Raw genomic sequence first — 8463 nt, 5'->3', positions numbered from 1 at the left:
TTTCGTGCTCTCGGTAGTTCCTCGTACCACTTTACCTTCGGCATGTACTGTACTGTGTACAGTCAATTATGTATATTCAAATGTTTCGTCGTTCTGTGTTTATAAATACAGACATATGTTTTCCTATGAATTACCGCTCTCGGTGTGGATATGTATTTAGTTTTTAAGGTTTTCTAAAGTTTTCACATTTTTAGGGTTTTCTGTGTTCCTGATCTACAAATTTTCATTTTGGTAGTTAACATACATTCGTTGGCTGTCGCCATTTCCAAGAGGCTACTGAGGTCAAGTGTAGTTTATGAGTACTGGCTGTTTTTCTAAGAAGTTCCGCACTATGTCGTACTGGAATGGTCGTTTGGACCATTTTATATGGATATTTAGCGACCACTTCCTGTTTTAAGGTACGTGATCGTATCGCATGTTTCCTATATTATTTCACCCTATTAGTACTCTGTGCATGCTTCTACAGAGCTCAGCTGTGACTTCGTTGCGACTGACTTTACGCTATGTAATGAATAACTTCAACTGCCACATTTGTTTGTGTTTTAAATGTATGGTTTTGTATTTCGTTCACTATAACTGGGAGAGTGTACAGTGCTGAGATTATCTGCAGGAAGTGCATTTTGCCTTCACAATTTGGTTTTACACTGGTACTCCAGTATCACAATGTAGTTTAGGTGTGCATAATTTTAATATATGAATAATGTATTTCGTCTAATATTACTGTTTGTAAATTGTGACTCGGTGTGTGACGGATGCCACTACCTCTTCCTTGGTTAGTGAAGTCATCAAGAACTGCGCTTGATGTTTGTGACGTGCAAATTATTGTGTGGGTTCATCTTCTTATGCACTCTTCAGAGTTCATTGTCTTGAAATGTATGTTAATAAGTATGTGTCTCTTGGCTTCATTCCGTTCGATTTCCATGTCAACGTTTCTATGTTCACGGTCCACTATGTGTTTGTTATACATAAGTGGCTATTGGCTTTACTGGTTGCTTTATAGGCTCTTGTAACATATGTATACAGGAACTGTTGCACGAGACGTTCTTTGGTAATTGTTTAGGGATATGTATAATGTACATTACTTTGAACCCTGTGGGAGCACATTATTGGTGGTTGTTACTAACATTGGAACGGTCTTCTACGTCCAGTAGATTTTCTGGAATTAAGAGAAACACGGGTGATGCCTAGTGTCCAGTACATTGATTGGAATTGGGAGGAACAACTGTGACTTGTTTTGTGGTTACTTTGGAGATATTGCGTACATATGGCCTTTCACTTACGCAAAACATAAATTTGCTACGATATTTTGTTCGTGGCCATTATGGGTATGACTGTGTTGCTATAATACCAGGGGAGCATGTATTCTTAGCTTTTTGTGACTTCAACGCTATTTGTACACCAGCTTTTAGACAGTGATTTACTTTGTTTAAATATCTGATTTTATTTCAGTTTGTTTTCAAAATACAGTGAACGTTTGTTTATTAGGATTTTGTTGCATTTGTTTACTCTAGCTGTTTCGTTTTATGTTATTAGGTTGTTTCGTTATCTGATTGGTATATCCCGTAATACATGACATCACTTGGTCTGATGGTGTAATTCGTTGTACTCATAGGTTCCCATCAGAGTCTTACGTCACTGGTGTGTGAGTGTGTGTATAGGTGCCGGTAGTAAAGTTTCATTATTTAATGTATTTCCGTTTTTGTCAAAAATTGTGATTTCTGTTGTCAATAGTCTCAATGCATTTTGCTGTCATTCTACACTCCTGGAAATGGAAAAAAGAACACATTGACACCGGTGTGACAGAACCACCATACTTGCTCCGGACACTGCGAGAGGGCTGTACAAGCAATGATCACACGTACGGCACAGCGGACACACCAGGAACCGCGGTGTTGGCCGTCGAATGGCGCTAGCTGCGCAGCATTTGTGCACCGCCGCCGTCAGTGTCAGCCAGTTTGCCGTGGCATACGGAGCTCCATCGCAGTCTTTAACACTGGTAGCATGCCGCGACAGCGTGGACGTGAACCGTATGTGCAGTTGACGGACTTTGAGCGAGGGCGTATAGTGGGCATGCGGGAGGCCGGGTGGACGTACAGCCGAATTGCTCAACACGTGGGGCGTGAGGTCTCCACAGTACATCGATGTTGTCGCCAGTGGTCGGCGGAAGGTGCACGTGCCCGTCGACTTGGGACCGGACCGCAGCGACGCACGGATGCATGCCAAGACCGTAGGATCCTACGCAGTGCCGTAGGGGACCGCACCGCCACTTCCCAGCAAATTAGGGACACTGTTGCTCCTGGGGTATCGGCGAGGACCATTCGCAACCGTCTCCATGAAGCTGGGCTACGGTCCCGCACACCGTTAGGCCGTCTTCCGCTCACGCCCCAACATCGTGCAGCCCGCCTCCAGAGGTGTCGCGGCAGGCGTGAATGGAGGGATGAATGGAGACGTGTCGTCTTCAGCGATGAGAGTCGCTTCTGCCTTGGTGCCAATGATGGTCGTATGCTTGTTTGGCGCCGTGCAGGTGAGCGCCACAATCAGGACTGCATACGACCGAGGCACACAGGGCCAACACCCGGCATCATGGTGTGGGGAGCGATCTCCTACACTGGCCGTACACCACTGGTGATCGTCGAGGGGACACTGAATAGTGCACGGTACATCCAAACCGTCATCGAACCCATCGTTCTACCATTCCTAGACCGGCAAGGGAACTTGCAGTTCCAACAGGACAATGCACGTCCGCATGTATCCCGTGCCACCCAACGTGCTCTAGAAGGTGTAAGTCAACTACCCTGGCCAGCAAGATCTCCGGATCTGTCCCCCATTGAGCATGTTTGGGACTGGATGAAGCGTCGTCTCACGCGGTCTGCACGTCCAGCACGAACGCTGGTCCAACTGAGGCGCCAGGTGGAAATGGCATGGCAAGCCGTTCCACAGGACTACATCCAGCATCTCTACGATCGTCTCCATGGGAGAATAGCAGCCTGCATTGCTGCGAAAGGTGGATATACGCTGTACTAGTGCCGACATTGTGCATGCTCTGTTGCCTGTGTCTATGTGCCTGTGGTTCTGTCAGTGTGATTATGTGATGTATCTGACCCCAGGAATGTGTCAATAAAGTTTCCCCTTCCTGGGACAATGAATGCACGGTGTTCTTATTTCAATTTCCAGGAGTGTATGTTGGTTTCCATATACAGGGTCCAGAATATGATTCTTTTATGCGTCGAAACTGGCAGCATGTTTGAATAAACGACGATTACCAAACTGGAAGCTCGTCTCAGCAGGTTGAGGGGATGAGCCGTCACAAGTCAAATGGCGTTTGAAACCCAACTGTTTCTTCGAGCGGACCTGAAGTACGGGTCAGCAATGCGTATTAATGGATTTGTAAATGCAAAGATGCTTTAATTTTCACAACAGTTGTCCTTCTGAAAGGGACTTAACTCGGAAAGTCATTTGAGTTTGTGTGCCATTTCCTTGGGAGCCTACTATAGAGATCTATTTCAACAGCGCTTCCTCCACGCTGCATGACGTTTTGCGCTAATCTAGCGTTTAATGTTTTTTTTGTTTTTTTTTTTTTTTTCAGGCGGCGGTGGCAGTGATGGCGGCGCCAGTGAAGCAAGTCAAGGTCGCTGCTGGTGTGGCAACTGGTGAGTTTTCGAGTGGCAGTTCTCGTGGCAAACCCAGTTTACCATTTTTATTTTTCTGAATTGAGTACACGTGTCTCCCTCATCGGCAGATATGTAAGTCACTCGTAATGATATGAGGACCAGTTCTGTCCAAGGACCCTTTTTCTTACGGGATGTATTAGAGGATGAGGCGGCTTCCTCACAGTTACTGTTCGCAACCGTCGAACAGCCAATTGCATTACGTAACGTTTGACGCAGTCCCGGTGACGTTGCCACTCGACAATGGTTGAGGAGCAATCGGCTGGAAGGTCATGGAAGTATGATCGCTGGACGTGGCTGCAATCCTGAGGAGACTTTGGTCGGAAAACTCGTGGATTGCATGTTCAAATTATAGTAACATTTATCCCGTTCAATAAATTTCGCATGTTCTCATTCACCGCTACTTGCGGATACAATGAAATTTGTACCTGAAAAGTGTTATAGTTTCGACGATCAGGCCTTGACAGCTACACAAAGGTATTTAGGATATCTTCCAGAATCGTACTTGACGGATGTAATTAATCGCTGTTTAAACTGTGGGGGAACTCTCTTGAGTTGGGGAGTATTATGTTAAAAAATAATTGCCTGCCCTAAAAAGAAATTTCACAGGCCTCAGAACTTTATTCTCGAAACAAAACTCACTATTGTATTTTTTTAATTAGTTTCATGAATGTGTCAGCTCTGTTGAAGTATGCAGAAGCTTGGAAATCCAAAGGTGCTTTGTTGTATTTATAAACAAAATGCCTTTCACTGGTGATGTTTTTGAGTGTGTTACCGCAGAAGCGTTCAACTTTAATCTGAAAGGCCTATTATTTGATTTTAATCATCCTGATTATAGATTTCAAACACTCGGCATTTAAATTCCGTGTGTAATGAGTAGGTACCTGTGGTTGACAACATGACTCAAGGTCATAATCACACTTGAGTTTCACTTTCCAGCTTCCTAGCCGCACTCATCTCTAAGTCATTCAGTTTCAAATTTCATAAAAACTGTATTCTGCATGTTTACTGCTGATAACCTTTTCATCTGTTCGTAAATTTGTTACGAGAATTGTTTTACGTTACATCTCTGATCTGAATGGTTTCCTGAAGAAATATCTTTTATTTGTGTGTGCAACTGTAAACATTCCTTGTGGTAGGTTATGGTCTCTTATCGCGCCATACCCAGTCCCCCTCCCTTTATTCCTTCCTCTTCATTCACCTTTGACTAATGCCTGTCTCCTCATCACCCTCACCCTCTTCCTTATCCCCTCTCTTTTCCTCCCCTGTCCCTTTCTGTCATACACATCGCCTGTTCTCGCCTTTGTGTGTGTGTGTGTGTGTGTGTGTGTGTGTGTGTGTGTGTGTGTGTGTGTGTTGGTGTTACACTTTTTCCACAATTTCTGTATCAGCAATTTACGTTGCTAATATGTACGTTGTCTTACAGAATGATTAGATCTAGTTGTGGGACGTAGTAGAGAATAAGGGACAGTTCCGGGGCGAAATTCAAGATCACAATTTGATATCGCTCCCACGTTTCGTGGACATTTCCGTCAGATATATTCACGTGCCCCTCTCCCCTTCCGTTGGCTACGGCTGTATTGCACCTATGTGTGGTACATTCAAGGTCAGGATGTAGTCTGATACCCCACCTTAGGCTTAACATGAAAATGGCTGGAATATGGTCACGTTCCTTCTCCCTCCTCCCCCTCCCTCCTTACTAGTCTCTAGACAAACAGGAATCATGTTTCCCCTACACTCCTCCTTTTTTTCCTATTCCAAAAGTGTGAGTTTGCTGTTTAAAAACTGAGACAAATATAACGGTAATTTATGTGTTAGGACACTTTGATATTACAATGTGTGATTAGGATGGGGTTCAGTTACTATAATTTAATGAATAATGACATATTCTGCAAAAGATGAGAACTATAACGTGTCACGTAAGACAAAGCGAGTTACTTTTCTGTTGCTGAAATGGCTAACAGTAAATTAACGACAGCATGACATTCCTACAAGCATTCCATAATCCGACGATTACCCATTGATAGTAACAGTTTCTGGCCCATTTTAACCCACAACATAAATACAGAGCTGAACAACTAGTACAGTGTCATATTTACGTCAGTTATGTCGACTTCCACATTAAATAAAATCAGGAAAGTAATATTTGGGCAAGATATTACTGCTAAACACATAATCCAAGCAGACAAGCCTATGTACACATCCCTCCATTGCTATCCACAAATCGTTACAAGTTTGTTGATTTTATCTCAGTATTACAAAGTCACACGCATGAATGAGAGACTGAACATTAGCACACAACACAATTAAAAACATTTAAATAATATGCTACAATCCCCCACGATAAGCAATGAGCACAGTGTGATATTTTAACAAGTGCACACATATCTCGCTTTTAACAGACAACGCACTGCAACAAATACATACCAAGCTTACAAGGAAATTCCACTTCTATTGTTACTGTGTTAAAGGACTGTGTCACTATATGGTTGCCTTAGAGGATGACAGGTTTTCTATCGTTATACAGTATACTAATCTACTGTAGTTAGTATACTGTATAACGATAGAAAAAAATCAACTATGATCACACATGTTACTTTTAAACATGTACTATAATTCACTACAGGCACAGGATAGGAACGGTAGGAAAAGCACTGTATTTAAAGTAAACTAAAAAAAATACAGGGAGTAGTACTGTGCGAGGTTCCAGATAGCTGTCTCCGTGCCCACTGCCGCCCTGTTGCCTTGCGTGTGTATATTGTTAACAGCGTCCAGCCTCAGGGAACCACCACCACACACCACACACCAATGCTTGCAGCCAGTATACTATTATTTCCTCACATTACACAACTTCGACACCAGCAAAAGGCAGTAGCATGTGACACAACTGGAGGGAGAGAAATTACTCTACCTTTGTCACACATCTGCATGCTTATCCGATATGGGCAATGTTCATAAAATCTGACGCACACACTGGAGAGAAAGTGAGTGAAAAGGAGAATGTTGCACAAGGCACAAACCCTCAATAATTCGTCCACAGACAGTGGACAGCGGCCTGCAGTAGCTCACAGAATCACACCAGTCAAGAGACAGCCAGTATTGGAGAATATTATCCAGACTTCATAAGCTGCAGCTCACCAGAATATACACTCCTGGAAATGGAAAAAAGAACGCATTGACACCGGTGTGTCAGACCCACCATACTTGCTCCGGACACTGCGAGAGGGCTGTACAAGCAATGATCACACGCACGGCACAGCGGACACACCAGGAACCGCGGCGTTGGCCGTCGAATGGCGCTAGCTGCGCAGCATTTGTGCACCGCCGCCGTCAGTGTCAGCCAGTTTGCCGTGGCATACGGAGCTCCATCGCAGTCTTTAACACTGGTAGCATGCCGCGACAGCGTGGACGTGAATCGTATGTGCAGTTGACGGACTTTGAGCGAGGGCGTATACTGGGCATGCGGGAGGCCGGGTGGACGTACCGCCGAATTGCTCAACACGTGGGGCGTGAGGTCTCCACAGTACATCGATGTTGTCGCCAGTGGTCGGCGGAAGGTGCACGTGCCCGTTGACTTGGGACCGGACGGCAGCGACTCACGGATGCACGCCAAGACCGTAGGATCCTACGCAGTGCCATAGGGGACCGCACCGCCACTTCCCAGCAAATTAGGGACACTGTTGCTCCTGGGGTATCGGCGAGGACCATTCGCAACCGTCTCCATGAAGCTGGGCTACGGTCCCGCACACCGTTAGGCCGTCTTCCGCTCACGCCCCAACATCGTGCAGCCCGCCTCCAGTGGTGTCGCGACAGGCGTGAATGGAGGGACGAATGGAGACGTGTCGTCTTCAGCGATGAGAGTCGCTTCTGCCTTGGTGCCAATGATGGTCGTATGCGTGTTTGGCGCCGTGCAGGTGAGCGCCACAATCAGGACTGCATACGACCGAGGCACACAGGGCCAACACCCGGCATCATGGTGTGGGGAGCGATCTCCTACACTGGCCGTACACCACTGGTTATCGTCGAGGGGACACTGAATAGTGCACGGTACATCCAAACCGTCATCGGACCCATCGTTCTACCATTCCTAGACCGGCAAGGGAACTTGCAGTTCCAACAGGACAATGCACGTCCGCATGTATCCCGTGCCACCCAACGTGCTCTAGAAGGTGTAAGTCAACTACCCTGGCCAGCAAGATCTCCGGATCTGTCCCCCATTGAGCATGTTTGGGACTGGATGAAGCGTCGTCTCACGCGGTCTGCACGTCCAGCACGAACGCTGGTCCAACTGAGGAGCCAGGTGGAAATGGCTTGGCAAGCCGTTCCATAGGACTACATCCAGCATCTCTACGATCGTCTCCAAGGGAGAATAGCAGCCTGCATTGCTGCGAAAGGTGGATATACACTGTACTAGTGCCGACATTGTGCATGCTCTGTTGCCTGTGTCTATGTGCCCGTGGTTCTGTCAGTGTGATCATGTGATGTATCTGACCCCAGGAATGTGTCAATAAAGTTTCCCCTTCCTGGGACAATGAATTCACGGTGTTCTTATTTCAATTTCCAGGAGTGTATTTAATGTCAACTGATGTGTCGACAGAAGTGCCGACACAGTGTGATTTGAGGGGACCACAATGCACGCTATAAACACACGAAGGATGGCGTGAGGTCTGAAACAGGATACGTAATGAATGCTATAAATAAAAGTACGTAGTTTTTGGAATACGTAACTTTAATCCATCCTTGTTGTATACATCGTTCTTGATGAGACATGCTTTATACGATAAGTATCAATTGC

This window comes from Schistocerca serialis, chromosome 6, assembly GCF_023864345.2.
Source record: "Schistocerca serialis cubense isolate TAMUIC-IGC-003099 chromosome 6, iqSchSeri2.2, whole genome shotgun sequence".
NCBI lineage: Eukaryota > Metazoa > Arthropoda > Insecta > Orthoptera > Acrididae > Schistocerca > Schistocerca serialis.
Note: the sequence above shows the minus strand (reverse complement) of the source record.